At 40.1% G+C, this 14,080-nt stretch overlaps 1 protein-coding gene across 1 annotated transcript in view; it reads left to right on the top strand.

Annotated features, from left to right (window-relative positions):
- The window catches only part of LOC124594695 (5-methylcytosine rRNA methyltransferase NSUN4), an 87,672-nt gene that overhangs the window by 43,669 nt on the left and 29,923 nt on the right, over positions 1-14,080 (top strand). The window lies entirely within an intron of this gene.

The following is a 14,080-nucleotide window of genomic DNA, read 5'->3' as shown; positions in this document are numbered from 1 at the left end:
TGGACCACACATATTTTATATGGGTGAAAAATCAGTTCATTATGAAGAATCCAGTGGAGAGAACGTCTTGAAATGCCAAGAGCAAGTGTGTGTTTTTGAGCTGAGTGTTTCATAGATTGCAGTACTGCTGCTCTAACTCTTTCGACACTTTGTGTTGTTGTAATGCTTCTCTCAGGCCCTCTGCATACAGATGACGCATCCACCTGTTGTTCTGATTGCATTACCCAATTTAAAATTGATTGCTGTCCAGGAACACGATGGCAAGGGTTTACTGAAAATTGCAAACAAAAAGCATGGTGCACTGCAATGAACGAGTGGGAATTAGAAAAATACACTTCAGCACAAAATGAGTGCTCCTCACATATCCACTGCATTATCGCAACTGAACAACATTTGAATACAAACTTCCTGTTTGTCACTGTAAACCAGGCCCACTCTCCCCTCTATTCGACCAATAGTGCCGCCACAACATGACTTCTAAAAAAAGCAATTTACTGTGCTCCACCTTGTATAAGTCACGACCTGATCAGTAGAGAAACGGGATTCCAACACAGTAAGGCATGGGAACCAACATTGGCAGTACTAAGGCATCATTGTCCGCAGACGAATGAATCCGCGTCGGCACAGAAGTCCGCACTCTTAAACTGTCTACGATGACATTACAGCCTCAACCCTTGGCGCCTGCACTTTTCTAGTGAGTCAGTGTACGTATTGGCGAGCCATTGCAGCAACATGTCAGTAAGCATCTGAAGATGACGAGAAGCCATCCCATTGAAATATTGTGCAGCTTTCACGATGTGATCAGTTGCGGCACCCATGAACCATTGAAGCAACAACAACAACAACAACAACAACAATAATAATAATAATAATAATAATAATAATAATTTACATTTTGGACCACAAGGACCGAAGCCTTCATCATTATTATTGCTATTACTCATGTTATTTGGTGTCCATACCATGTGTCAAGCACAGTATTACATAAGTGGTACAGCTAATGATTGAAACAAATTTGTCCAGTTATATGCAGAGCACTTATCAAATCATAACAACAGATGACAAATGCAGTTCTTTTACATTATTGAAGAAAAGAAAAAGTAAAGAATAATACAGATATACTGTACTAGTCATATTGTAACATAACTTTCAGATTATTTGCTTGCATATGTAAAATAAAGATTATGCAATATATAAAACTAGTAAAAAAAATGTCTCCTGAAATATGCTGATTTCATTTATGTATGTAGGTAATAGTTCCTTAAAAAAGTGGTGACAATTCATGACGAAAGACAGTGGCACTAGTAGGAAACAGTGTTTTTAAGTGCTCAGTCTCTTGTACGTAATGACCCGCTGATAACCATACCACTCATATATAACATGAACATGAAGAATATGTGATTTATGTAACCTTCTGATGTGATTCACACTAGTAAATTGGGGAATTTCTGACTCCTATTGTGCGGAGGTGACTGGGGGTGTTTCCACATGGTAGCACATCTGTATGATTCAACATTAGGTGTCCTCCACTGCATGTCCAATCTATAAATCAAGATTTCTCAGAAGGAACTGGCAGTCTCTCTGCTGTTGTTTTTCCTTTCAATCCTTTTTCCACTTGTTTATAATAGAGGCAGTCTCTTTGTCATTGTGTTTCTTCATGCTCCTCTTTCCACTTGTTATATGCCCTCAGGGATGCAGCTGGACACATAGAAACTGATGTTAAATAAATGCCCAGAATGTGTTGCATTCCATGCAAGCATGTTCACTTACTCATTTCTCGTATATCTTCCACACTGGAATCCAGAGAAAACTTGCTGAATTTCTGTATCACTGTAGCTCAACTATCTTCTGAATTATATTCATAACATGAACATAGTTGTACCTCCTTATTACTGGGGAATTTAAGTAAAGACTGATATGTGACGGCTGTGCTTGGGCATTTGGACATTTTATTTTTGACCTCTTAAGTGACTATTTTAATGCTAAATAATTTGTTACTGTTTGGTGTTTCACATTGGATGAATAGACAGATATTGCATAGCCGAGGGGAATCAGGAATTTGTAAATGCTGGTACGTCTGTCTGGTCCAAAGAAGCTTCCTCGGCTAAGCAAATTTCTGAACAATTGGGGTGTGCAAAAGTTTGGATTGTTCACTACATAAAGTTATCCATTAGAAACTAATATCAGACATGAAAAGCCAAGTTTACTGCATCCAAAAGCAGAGAATTATTCAGTGCTGAAGGCATTGGTCTGATACAGATTCTAATGCTGCAGCAGTGTATTTTGTCTCATTTGGTGAGGGTTAACATTATTGTAATTTAATTGAGGATGAAGATAAGGAGGGTATCAGCAGTTCGCCCCACTACTTATGCTTCAGTGTACGAAAAATGATTATTTCTTGTCATGGTGTTAGGTGGAAATGTTTCATGTAAAAATACAATGAAAAGGGTAGTTGTTACACACCATATAGTGGAGATGCTGAATTGCAGGGAAACACAACAAAAAGACTCAGAAAGTTAGCTTTTGTCCAAAAATAGCCAGACACACACGCACGCACGCACACACACACACACACACACACACACACACACACACACACACACACACACGAGACCACACACTCTGGCAGCTGGAACCAGACTGGGAGCAGCAGCGCATTATGGGAGAGACAACCGGGTGAGTGTAAAGAGGAGGCTGGGGCGAGGAGGGGGAGGGATAGCTGGATATGGGTGGGAAATGGCAAAGTGGTACTGTGAGCATGCAGGGATTAGGTGGAGAGTAGGGCAGCTAGGTGCAGTTGGGAGGTTGGGCTGTAGGTGAGGGAGAGAGGGGAGATGGGGTAGAGGAAAATGTGAGAAGTAAAAAGACTGGGTGTGTTGGTGAGATAATGGCTGTGTAGTGCTGGAATGGGAACAGGGAAGGGGCTAAATGGTTAAGGGCAATGACTAACGGAGGTTGGGGCCAGGAGGGTTACGGGAACATAGGATATATTGCAGCGAGAGTTCCCACCTGCACAATTCAGAAAAGCTGGGGTTGGTAGGAAGGATCCAGGTGGCACAGGCTGTGAAGCAGTAATTGAAATGAACGACATCGTGTCAGGTGATGTGCTCACGAACAGGGTGGTCCAGTTGTTTCTTGGCCACAGTTTGTCAGTGGCCATTCATGCGGACAGACAGCTTGGTGGTTCTCATATCCGCGTAGAATGCAGCCCAGTGATTGCAGCTTAGCTTGTAGATCACATGACTGGTTTTCACTGATGGCCCTACCTTTGATGGGATAAGTGAATTCGTGACCGGACTGGAGCAGTGGGAGGATGTATGGGGCAGGTCTTGCATATAGGTCTGTTACAGGGATATGACCAATGAGGCAAGGGGTTGGAAACAGAGGTTGTGTAGGTATGGACGAGGATATTGTGTAGGTTTGGTGGTTGGTGGTGTACCACTTAGGTTTGGTGGTCGGTGGAATACCACTGTAGGGGGGGTGGGGAAGGATTGTGGGTAGGACATTCCTCGTTTCAGAGCACGGTGAGAGGTAGTTGAAACCCCGGTGGAGAATGTAATTCAGTTGCATTGTTCTGAGTGGTACTGAGTCATGAGGGGAATGTACCTCTGTGGCTGGACAGTGGGACTTTGGGAAGTGTTGGGTGACTGGGAAGATAAGGCATGGGAGATCTGTTTTTGTACAAGGTTGGGAGGGTAGTTACGATCTGCAAAGGCCTCATTGAGACCCTCAGTATATTTTGAGAGGGATTGCTCATCAGTACAAGTGCAATGACTGTCCCAATATCACATGTCAATATTGTGTGATTGTCATATGTTCCTCTTCCTTTTCTGAAGCCATTGTGGGCTCTAGGCAGAGCTCGAGCTGTACCAGTATCAAACTGTTATTTGTTCAGCATATAATAAGCTATATACTCCCTGCTTATACAGGGTGTTACAAAAAGGTACAGCCAAACTTTCAGGAAACATTCCTCAGACACAAATAAAGAAAAGATGTTATGTGGACATGTGTCCGGAAATGCTTAATTTCCATGTTAGAGCTCATTTTAGTTTCGTCAGTATGTACTGTACTTCCTCGATTCACCACCATGATTTCATATGGGATACTCTAACTGTGCTGCTAGAACATATGCCTTTACAAGTACGACACAACATGTGGTTCATGCACGATGCAGCTCCTGCACATTTCAGTCGAAGTGTTCGTACGCTTCTCAACAACAGATTCGGTGCCCGATGGATTGGTAGAGGTGGACCAATTCCATGGCCTCCATGCTCTCCTGACCTCAACCCTCTTGACTTTCATTTATGGGGACATTTGAAAGCTCTTGTCTGCGCAACCCCTGTACCAAATGTAGAGACTCTTCATGCTCGTACTGTGGACGGCTGTGATACAATACGCCATTCTCCAGGGCTGCATCAGCGCATCAGGGATTCCATGCGACGGAGGGTGGATGCATGTATCCTCACTAACGGAGGACATTTTGAACATTTCCTGTAACAAAGTGTTTGAAGTCACGGTGGTACGTTCTGTTGCTGTGTGTTTCCATTCCATGATTAATGTGATTTGAAGAGAAGTAATAAAATGAGCTCTAACATGGCAAGTAAGCGTTTCCGGACACATGTCCACATAACGTATTTTCTTTCTTTGTGTGTGAGGAATGTTCCCTGAAAGTTTGGCTGTACCTTTTTGTAACACCCTGTATAAGTTGGAAACCTTTCAAAAACTGTTTATAATTATTTTGACAGCATGTGTCAGTAGGTTCAACAAGATATGCAATAAGAGAGCGAAGCTATGAAGTTCTTAAGATTATAGAGATGTTGAGATTATAGTGTAATACCTAAATTTGGCAAAGTGACACAAATCATCAAGAAAGATGCCGTAAGAAAGATCATGGAAAAGGTCAGTGTTACTGTAGTAAAAGATGAACATCAAGTCTATCAAATGATGGAAAATCCAGAATGGAATGTAACAATATTACGAGAAGGAAAGTTGCTATTCACCATATAGTGGAGATGCTGAGTTGCAGATAGGCACAACTATGCCAGTTGTGCCTCTCTGCGACTCAGCATCTCCGCTATATCAAAACATCAAGTCTAGCGAGATTCAAACTGAATTCTAATGCAAACTAACATGGACAAGAGAAGTCAGGGTCAGTGGAGGTAGACCACCAAATTGAGTTGTAACAGTCATAGAATCATTCAAAGATAACCTAAACTGTATTGCATGGAAACACCTCAAACATACAGTAGCAGTGGGTGGAGACTTTAAACTGACTAACACTGACTGAGAAAAACCATGCATACATTATTGGCAGTAAGGACAATGAGTCTTGTGAAATAATACTGAATACATTGTCTGACAACTGCCTCAACCAACTAGTCTAATAACAAACACATGAAAGAAATATTTTAGAGCTCCTGGCTACAAATTAATCCTCTTTGCTACAAACAGACCTTATCTTTTCCAGAATGTGACTAATGAGAGCTGGATTAATGACCATATGCTAGTACAGAAACAATGGTCATTGAAGGCCAAATGGTCATCAGGAAAGCTAGGACGGTATGCATTTGGTTGAACTGATAGTGTGTCACTATCAACTTAAAGGATGAACTGAGAAAAATTAGTTAGGTCTGGCAAATACAGAACAGTTGTGGTTAAAGCTGAAACATGTTACAAACTGTGATATAGGCAAATATGTTACAAGTACAGGAGTAAAAGACTGCAAAGACTCATCCTGATTTAATGGTACCATTCAGAGAATATTGCAAATACAGAGAGTGCTATATTATCACTACAAAAGAGACTGCAGGAAATTGACAGAGACAAGTGAATAGCAACTCGCATCTTTGTAAGAAACACTGTGTGCGATGCTGGAAATAATTTTCATAGTCAGATTCTGGCAAAAGAGCTGACAGAAAATCTTAAGAAGTTGAGGTCATTATAGGGTCAGTGAACTGGTTCAAAACTTCCATTCTGTGTCTTGTGGATCTGTCTAGTGTTAACACTGAATACAGTAGACAGAAAGCAGAAGTATTAAATTCCACATTTAACAATGGATTTGCACAAGAGTATACTTCCACATCAAAGTTTGACAACCATGTAGGTTAAAATATGAGAGGTAATGACATTAGTATCCCTGCTATTGAAACAAAAGAATGAAGACTATTTAAAGCAAATTAGACACCAGGCCCTGACAGAACCACAAATACACTGCAGAACTAACTCATTTCCCAACAATTTTTTTAGTTTTTATAATCTCTTGGACAATGATTAGTCCTGTCTGAATGAAGAAAGGCACAAGTCACTCCTTTTTACAAAAACGATAAAAAATCAGACTCACAGAATTACAGGCCAATATCACTCACGCTCATTGGTTGCAGTATTCTAGATCATTTTTAAGCTAAAATGTTCTGGTGTTCCTGGAAGAAAACAAGTTTATTTCAAAGAAAGAGAATGGATTTGGGGAAGAACTCCTCATATGAAATACAGCTTGCTTTATTCATAATGACATCTAGCAACCAATAGATGCACGTGAACAAGTGGATTTCTGAAAGGTGTTTGACATTATACCACATTATAGGTTACTAATTAAGATACCATTATACAGAGTACATTGCAAATATTTGAATATTTGGCTAGTAGAATCCAGCACATTATACTGGATGATGATTAGTGTCCTACAGAAATGAAAATAATGTTAGGTGTGTCCCCAAGGAAATGTAATGGGCTCTCTAATGTGCCCAGTGCACACAAACAATTCATCAGGTAGGATCAGCACCTCCATGAGATCGTTGAATGATGGTAAGGTTGTCTACAGGAAAACATTGTTGTTTGATGACTGAAAGGAAATGCAGAAATACTGTACAAAATTTCTGCTTGGTGTAGTGAATGGCAGCTCTCTTTAAGTGTAGATAAATGCAAGTTAATACCTAAATCTCAGTGCAAGATTAGTGTTGAACATCTTGAACATACCAGTAACTAGAGTGAATAAATTCTAAGGACCAGTATAAAATCAGTATTAGGGAATGTGACTGGAGACATTATATTTGTTGGAAGGATTCTGCAAAATTGATTGCAAGATGCTAGTGCAACAAATTGTAGAATACTGTTCAATTGTTTGAAGTCCTTATCAAGTAAGCATAACAACATACATCAAACAAATTCATAAACTTGCTGCTATGATTGTAAAGAGTACCTGTAGCCCATGCAGAAGTATAGCTTAAATGCTCGAGGAACATAAATTGGAATCCTCAGAAGAAAGACATTTTTCCTGCAAAATACTCTTGGGTGGATGTAAAGAACCTGTATTTGAAGAAGACTGTGCAAACATTCTGCTGCTACCTTTGTATATCTCATGTAGGAATCATGAGAATAAGCTAAGAGACATTAGGTTACATACAGATGTGTATAGCATGGGCTTCACTGCTAGGGTGGACATGTGTTCTCCCCCCCTCCCCCCCCCCACCCCACCCCCCCAATATTGTTTGAAAAGCAATTTCAATTTTTTTAATCTTAGTTGACAAAAAATGACACCATTGAACAAATATATCCAGGTGTAACTAATTACACGTATTGAAAGTTCTTGTGCAGTAAGAATTAATGGTTTGTGGGATTTACTACCCTTCCAGTAAATCAAATCCACTTACATTAGCCGGCCGAAGTGGCCGTGCGGTTAAAGGCGCTGCAGTCTGGAACCGCAAGACCGCTACGGTCGCAGGTTCGAATCCTGCCTCGGGCATGGATGTTTGTGATGTCCTTAGGTTAGTTAGGTTTAACTAGTTCTAAGTTCTAGGGGACTAATGACCTCAGCAGTTGAGTCCCATAGTGCTCAGAGCCACTTACATTACTCACTAAAAAGACCATATTGCAAGTTTTAGTAAATTCTGTTGGTAGGTCTACAAATGATGAAGTAGCATGGTAGATAAGCATAAGTCTGCTTTGTTTTGAAAGAGAGCTGTGAAATTTCAAGAACTGTCAAAATTTCCATGGAATCAGCTGAAAAATGAAATGTTGTTTGACTAGGGCCTCCTGTCAGGTAGGCCGGTTGCCTGGTGCAAGTGTTTGCAGTTGACACCACTTGCGACTTGCATGTCGATGAGGATGAAATGAAGACAACACAACACCCTGTCCCCGAGCGGAGAAAATCTCCAACCCAGGCGGGAATCAAATCTGGCCCCCTCACATGGCAGCCTGCGGTGCTGACCACTCAGCTATGGAGGAATTAGCTCATCAGTTGTGAATACTGTTTTTAAACTCAGAAGCAGAAGTCAAGTGTATGCTTATTATTGAAAATGTGGCTGAAGGACATGTCAGTAATGTCGTCAAGAGCAAGCCTTTATGTCCCACTAGATGGTTGTTCTGATGGTCACAAATCAATGACAGTTTGAAAAAATGTCCTTTGGTTCTCAAGGTAATGAGTGAACTAACAGAACAGGGGTGTGAAGAGTCATTGGCCTACTTAGTGTTTTTGAGGTTGGCAAAATATGACTTGGTTTCCTAATGGAGAAGTAGTAGCTAAACTTCTGGAAATCCTGAACAAGAGTTTCCAAGAAGAAAAAAGAACTGCCTTAGGACTTTATTCATCAGCTGAATTTATGACTGAGGGCCTTAACGAACTCAGGATGAATGAAAAGTTTTCTTTCTAATACGAAGAATGTAATGTTAAGATATTCAAGCTCGACTTACAACAGCTGCAACTCCTAATAAAAAAAAAAGTTCCTTAGCAATTGTCCGAGGACCTGGATCTACATGAATTTCTATCCCTTTATCAACAGGGATATTTTGGAATTATTTATATGGCTGCCAAGGGTGTGGATATGGAATACTTGATCAACCTGGCATGAAGAAATAGGTTTCCTCGGAAAAAGTGTTGTTGGAGAAAAAAGGGCAGGATGTGGTACCTCCATACCTAGAAATCAATGTTTGAAATATTGGTAATACAAATGCTTGTATGCCTAGCTTCCAGTAGTGAAGCAGAACACAGGTTTACTGCTCTATGAAGTAGAAGTTTGCAGTGTGCACGAGTTACTGTTGGATCAAATAGACTTAAGAAATATTGATAGAATATTTACATCCAATTTTCACAAAAGGAGAAATGCATTTGGCTCACATTAGGATAGACTTTGTAGGATTATTTTACCTAATGTTCATGATACCATATTTAATTATTGTTTGTGACTTTTTAACTTCTTACATTTTCATTCTTAGTTTCATAGTTTTCAGTTTGTGTTTATACATTTATTTTTAATGTTTGAAAAATGAACAAATAAAATCATGTATATAAAGGGTAATTATTTACATTTCCAATACAAATAAAGTAGGTTTTAGTTTGAAAAAATATTCATTGTGAAACAGTTCTCATGATTGTTTAGGACATAATACATAATTCATAATGATTATACACACACTTTTGGTAAATTTAAATACTGTAACTTTTTTACTCTTGGTAATCACAAAGGATGTTTTAATCTAGGCTTAAACAGGCATGCTTTAGGAATTCTAAGTGCCACTGAAATACATGGTCTCAAGCATCCAGAGTGCCCCAAAAAGTGGTGATGCCCATGGTATATAGACATTCATTTTTCACTTTCTCAATAAGCTAATGGATTAGGAAAATTCAATAATATTGAAGGGATATGAAAAGAATGATTACATAGGCTGTTATGGATGAAACTGGTGGGAGACTTCAACTTGTTGGTGAATAATGAGGAAATGCAATAAGTTTACCAAGGAGATTGCTTACAAATTACCCATTCTAGAATATTGCTCAAGTGTATAGGATGCATGCCATTTATGATTGGCAGGGGATATTGAACATATACAGAGAAGCACAGCATGAATAGTCACATGTTTGTTTGCCTGTGGGATAGTGTCACAGAGATGCTGAAGTAACTGAACTGGCAGACTCTTGAAGACAGACATAAACAAAGCTCACAAAAAGGTATTGAAGCAGTCAGTCTTTCCATGCTCCATATGTGAGTGGAATGGGAAGAAAGCATAATAATTGGTACAATTGGATGTTCCCTCTACATGTACATCTATATGGATACTCTGCAAATCACATTTAAGTGCCTGGCAGAGGGTTCATTGAACCACCTTCACAATTCTCTATTATTCCAATCTCATATAACATGCGGAAAGAATGAACACCTATGTCTTTCCATACGAGCTCTGATTTCCCTCATTTGATTGTGGTGATTGTTTCTCCCTATGTAGGTCGGTGTCAACAAAATATTTTTGCATTTGGAGGAGAAAGTTGGTGATTGTATTTCGTGAGAAGATTCCGTCGCAGCAAAAAAGTCTTTCTTTCAATAAAGTCCAACCCAAATCCTGTATCATTTCAGTGATGCTCTCTCCCATATTTCATGATAATACAAAATGTGCTACCCTTCTTTGAACTTTTTTGATGTTCTCCATCAATCCTATCTGGTAAGGATCCCACACTGCACAGCAGTATTCTAAAAGAGGACAGACAAGCCTAGTGTGGGCAGTCTCCTTAGTAGATCTGCTACATTTTCTAAGTGTCCTGCCAATAAAACTCAGTCTTTGGTTAGCCTCCCCCCCCCCCCCCCCCCCCAAAAAAAAAAAAAAAAAAATTTCTATGTGTTCCTTCTAATTTAAGTTGTTCGTAATTATAATTCCTAGGTATTTAGTTGAATTTATGGCCATTAGATTTGACTGATTTATCGTGTAACCAAAGTTTAACGGATTGCTTTTAGTACTTGTGTGGATGATCTCACACTTTTCACTGTTTAGGGTCAACTGCCAATTTTCGCACCATTCAGATATCTTTTCTAAATTGTTTTGCAGTTTGTTTTGATCTTCTGATGACTTTATTAGTTGATAAATGACAGCATCATCTGGAAACAACCTAAGATGGCTGCTCAGATTATCTCCCAAATCGTTTATACAGATAAGGAACAGCAAGGGGCCTATAACACTACCTTGGGGAATGCCAGAAATCACTTCTGTTTTACTCGATGACTTTCTGGCAGTTATTATGAATCAGTTACTATGAACTGTGACCTCTCTGACAGGAAATGATGAATTCAGTCGCATAAGTGAGACATTATTCCATAAGCATACAATTTGATTACAAGCCGCTTGTGAGGTACAGTGTCAAAAGCCTCCTGGAAATCTAGAAATATGGAATTAATTTGAAATGTCTTGTCAGTAGCATGCAACACTTTGTGTGAGTGAAGAGCTGGTTGTGTTTCACGAGAACCATGTTTTTTAAATGCATGTTAACTGCTTGTCATTAGGTCATTCTCTTCGAGGTGATTCATAATGTTTGTACACAATATATATTGCAAAATCCTCATGCATATCAACGTTTATGATACGGTCCTGTAATTAAGGTGATTACTCCTGTTGCCTTGCTTGAATATTGGTGGAACTTGCCAGTCTGTGGGTACTGATCCTTCGTCATGGAAGTGGTTGTATATGGTTGTTAGTGTAGGGCTGTTGCATCAGCTTACTCTGAAAGGAACCTTAATGTTTTAGTGTCTGGACTGGAAAACTTGTTTTTATTACATGGTTTAAGTCTCTTCACTACGCCGAGGTTAACTACTTCTAAGTTACTCATGTTGGCATCTGTTCTTGATTGGAATTATGGGATATTTACTTTTTTCTTCTTTGGTGAAGGAGTTTCAGAAGGCTGTATTTAGTAACTTCCAAGCCACCCAGAATCCCAAATTGCTCACCAGGTTCAGGTTCATTGATGACATCTTCGTGGTCTGTTCCAAGGGAGAGGACACCCTTTCCACATTCTCCCAGAACTTCAATACCTTCTCCCACATTCACTTCACTAGGTCCTCCTCAGCCCAATGAACACCTACTATGATCTCGACTGCCACCTCAAGTCTAGCCTCATCAGTACCTCCATCCACATCAAACCTACCAACCACCAACAATACCTCCATTTTGACAGCTACCACCCACATGGCAGCAAGGCATCCCTTTTTTACAACCTATCTTCTTGTGGTGATTGCAAGACAGTTCCCGTACATCCTCTCATTAACAACTGCTCCAGTCCTGTCAAAGGTGTTTAACGGTGTTTCCTATCCTATCAAAAGCAGTGTGTCTTGTGTTCTGTCGATTTAGCTGCAACCACTGTGTGGGATTGTATGTGGCCAGGACCACTAACGAGCTGTCTGTCTGCCTAAATGGCCTCCGCCAAACTGTGGCTAAGGGACTGCTGGACCACACAGTTGCCAAGCATGCCATGCAACATGCTACGTTTGAGTTCAGTTATTGCTTTTCAGCTCTTGCCATCTGGATTCTTTCCATCAATATCAGATCTTTTTCAATTGCATGGGTGGGAACTTTGCTAGGCCGATGTCCTCCACCCCCTTCTGTGCCCTTCATTGCTGCCACTCCAGCCTCACACATGCCATACTTTTTGCCTTCCCCAGATTGTACATGCACAGTTAGTTCCTCTTCTCTCTCTCTCCTCCAGAATTATCTCCCAATGGTGTACCTGGTATCCCCACCATCTTGTCCCCAGTCCATCCCTGCATACTCTTACAGGCAACAGTACAGCATTGGCCTCCACCCCTAATCTGTTATCCTTTCTCCTCCTGCCCCACACCTCTTCTGTACCCCCACTACTCACCCCTGCCAAATTCACTACTCACTGCTGCCAGGTTTCAGCACCTTATGAATATGTTTGTGTTTCTCTAAATCTGCAGGACAATGTCGACAACTTAGTTTACTTTTAAACAATGGAAAATCCAGGATAGAATGGAACAATATTGTGAAAAGGTCACAGATTTTCTGAATTGTGCAGGGAAAGTTCCCACTTGTGCAGTTCAGAAAAACGGGTATGCTGGGCACCAGCTTTTCTCAATTGCACAGGTGGGAACTTTCCCTGCAATATATCCCATGTTCCTGTAACCCGGCTATCCTCAACCTTTGTTAGTTACTGTCCTGTTCCATCCAGCCCCTTCTCTGTTCCCATTCCAGCACTACACATCTACAGCTATCTATTTACATCTACATGGATACTCTGCAAATCACATTTAAGTGCCTGGCAGAGGGTTCATTGAACCACCTTCACAATTCTCTATTATTCCAATCTTGTGTAGTGCGCGGAAAGAACGAACACCTATATCCTTCTGTATGGGCCCTGATTTCCCTTATTTTATTGCGGTGATCATTTCTCCCTATGTAGGTCGGTGTCAACAAAATATTTTCGTGTTCGGAGGAGAAAGTTGGTGATTGGGATTTCGTGAGAAGATTCTGTCACAATGAAAAATGCCTTTGTTTTAATGATGTCCACCCCAAATCCTGTATAATTTCTGTGATACTCTCTCCCATATTTCGTGATAATACAAAACATGCTGCCGTTCTTTGAACTTTTTTGATGTACTCAGTCAGTCCCATCTGGTAAGGATCCCACACCACGCAGCAGTATTCTAAAAGAGGATGGACAAGAATAGTGTAGGTAGTCTCCTTAGTAGATCTGCTACATTTTCAAGTGTCCTGCCAATAAAATGCAGTCTTTTGTTAGCCTTCCCCACAACATTTTCTATGTGTTCCTTCTAATTTAAGTTCTTTGTAATTGTAATACCTAGGTATTTTGTTGAATTTACGGCTTTTAGATTAGACTGATTTATCGTGTAACTGAAGTTTAATGAATTCCTTTTAGCACTCATGTAGATGACCTCACACTTTTCGTTATTTAGGGTCAACTGACAATTTTTGCACCATTCAGATATCTTTTCTTAATCGTTTTGCAATTTGTTTTGATCTTCTGATGACTTTATTAGTCAATAAATGACAGCGTCATCTGCAAACAACCTAAGATGGCTGCTCAGATTGTCTCTCAAATCGTTTATATAGATAAGGAACAGCAAAGGGCCTATAACACTACCTTGGGGGATTCCAGAAATCTTTTCTGTTTTACTCTATGACTTTCCATCAATTACTACGACCTGTGACCTCTCTGACAGGAAATCACAAATCCAGTCACATAACTGAGACGATATTACGTAAGCATGCAATTTCACTACAAGCCGCTTGTGAGGTACAGTGTCAAAAGCCTTCTGGAAATCCAGAAATACGGAACTGATCTGAAATC

The sequence above is a fragment of the Schistocerca americana genome, chromosome 2 (genome assembly GCF_021461395.2).
Source record: "Schistocerca americana isolate TAMUIC-IGC-003095 chromosome 2, iqSchAmer2.1, whole genome shotgun sequence".
Taxonomy (NCBI): domain Eukaryota; kingdom Metazoa; phylum Arthropoda; class Insecta; order Orthoptera; family Acrididae; genus Schistocerca; species Schistocerca americana.
The sequence above is the reverse complement of the archived record's forward strand: the minus strand, read 5'-3'. Positions and strand labels throughout refer to the sequence as shown.